The 2,500-nt window shown below is 46.9% G+C and overlaps 1 pseudogene; it reads left to right on the forward strand.

The window, feature by feature from the left end:
• LOC121559209 lies at positions 1-1,937 on the forward strand (annotated as a pseudogene).
• The last annotated feature ends 563 nt before the right edge of the window (positions 1,938-2,500 follow it).

Genomic DNA, 2,500 nt, shown 5'->3' on the forward strand with positions numbered 1-2,500 from the left:
ATGCCTCCGAAGAAACCAGCTCAAGCTGCCGCCGTTAGTAAAAAAACGCAAGAGAAGAAGAAGGAAAAGATAATTGACGACAAGACATTTGGTTTGAAGAACAAAAAGGGAGGAAAACAACAGAAATGTATCAAGAATGTCTCTCAGCAAGTTCCTGGTAGTAAGGTTGGTGCGGAAGGGGACAAGAACAAAAAGCGTGACAAGAAAGAATTAGATGAGCTGAACGAACTTTTCAAGCCAGTGGTGGCTGCTCAGAAAGTCGCTAAAGGGGTGGACCCAAAGTCAGTTCTCTGTGCCTTCTTCAAGCAAGGCCAATGCACCAAGGGAGACAAGTGCAGGTTCTCCCACGATTTGACACTCGAGAGGAAGTGTGAGAAACGGAGCCTCTATGTTGACAAGAGAGATGACGAGCTTGAGAAAGATTCCATGGATAATTGGGATGAGAAGTAGCTGGAGGAGGTAGTGAACCAGAAGCACGGAGAAGCTGAAAAGAAGAAAGCTCAAAGCTCAAAAACTCAGATAGTTTGCAAGCATTTCCTTGATGCCATCCACAGGTCCTAATCCAGGCACTTGTCATCTCCCGTCTGGACTACTGCAACACGCTGTTGGCTGGCCTCCCTGCCTGTGCCATTAAACCCCTACAACTCATCCAGAATGCCGCAGCCCGTCTGGTGTTCAACCTTCCCAAGTTCTCTCACGTCACCCCCCTCCTCCGCACACTCCACTGGCTTCCAGTTGAAGCTCGCATCCGCTACAAGACCATGGTGCTTGCCTATGGAGCAGTGAGGGGAACGGCACCTCTGTACCTTCAGGCTCTGATCAGTCCCTACACCCAAACGAGGGCATTGCGTTCATCCACCTCTGGCCTGCTGGCTCCTTCCTCTGCGGAAGCATAGCTCCCGCTCAGCCCAGTCAAAACTGTTCGCTGCTCTGGCACCCCAATGGTGGAACAAGCTCCCTCACGACGCCAGGACAGCGGAGTCACTCACCACCTTCCGGAGACATTTGAAACCCCACCTCTTTAAGGAATACCTGGGATAGGATAAAGTGTTCCTTCTAACCCCCCAAAATTGTAAAGTGGTTATCCCACTGGCTATAGGGTGAACGCACCAATTTGTGAGTCGCTCTGGCTAAGAGCGTCTGCTAAATGACGTTAATGTGCCCTTGAGCAAGGCACTTAACCCTAATTGCTCCTGTAAGTCGCTCTGGATAAGAGCGTCTGCTAAATGACTAAAATGTAAATGTAAATTGAAAACAACATATGGTTGGTTTTGGGTATGTCCTAGTGGAGCTGACACTTGTATGTCTTGCCATGCATTGCCTGCTGGGTTTGTGGTCAAGAAAGACAAGAAAAAGGACGAAAAGGAAGATGAAATCTCAATGATCTGCCCTCGGACCAAATGTCACCCGAATAACTCTGGAGACCTTCTTGGCCTGGAAAAAGAGGAAAAGGCAAGAGAAAGTGGCCAAGGCAGAGCAAGACATGGAGAAAAAGAAGGCTGATTTCAATGTTGGCAGGTCCTTTGGGGTTAGAAGCCGTCAAGTATTTGAGTTCTGCCCTGATCTGGCTGATGATGACGATGAGGAGGCTGATTACATAAAATAGGTTGAGGACGATGATGACGTTGAAGATGTTCAGGAGTTCCAGGACATCGATCTAGCCTGGTTTGTTCCAAAGGAAGTTAACAACACCGGAATAACTGTTGCTGCAGTTGACAGATTCACAGCCAAATCGAAGCCAACAAAGGAAATTAATGATGACCAGCTGAATGGGGCTTGTGGAGGAGAACGGGCACAACGGGGAAGAGGAGACTCTCGATGATAAGGAAGCAGAGGCTGTGCCTGTGGACGAGAACCTTTTCACCGGTGAGGACCTGGACGAACTGGATGAAGAACTCAATACACTGGACCTGGATGACTGACAATGATGACTTCTAATAAAACAGTGCCTCATGGACTATGAAGAAGAGATGACTAAAACAGATTCATAATAAAACATCCTGATGCTCACATCTTGTTGCTGCTGCTGTTTCCTTTCCCTCTCAGTGGTCCTGATTGCTAAGAGAGTGAAAAGGATTGTAGGGAGGGGTACATCTTGAACTGTATGGTCTTGAATGTGGTTCATGTGAAATCACCCGTTCTTCCTGGTTGTCCTGAATCCTGTATATTGATGTTGGGTTCTATTGTATAAACATCCTCCTGACTTGTATTATTAGACCATACCATGACAGATTGTGCAACTCCTTTCGAGCATCAATTTGTAAGTCGCTCTGGATAAGAGCGTCTGCTAAATGACTTAAATGTTAAATGTAAACTGTTCAGAGGAGCCTATGTGATTAAGGCCTTCATGGTCGAATTGCTGCAAAGAAACCACTGCTAAATGACACCAATAATAAGAAGAGACCAGCTTGGGCCAAGAAACACGAGCAATGGACATTAGACCAGTTTAAATGTGTCCTTTGGTCTGGAGTCCAAATTGGAAATTTCTGGTTCCAACCGC

The sequence above is a fragment of the Coregonus clupeaformis genome, unplaced genomic scaffold (assembly GCF_020615455.1).
Source record: "Coregonus clupeaformis isolate EN_2021a unplaced genomic scaffold, ASM2061545v1 scaf0357, whole genome shotgun sequence".
In the NCBI taxonomy this organism is placed as follows: Eukaryota; Metazoa; Chordata; class Actinopteri; order Salmoniformes; family Salmonidae; genus Coregonus; species Coregonus clupeaformis.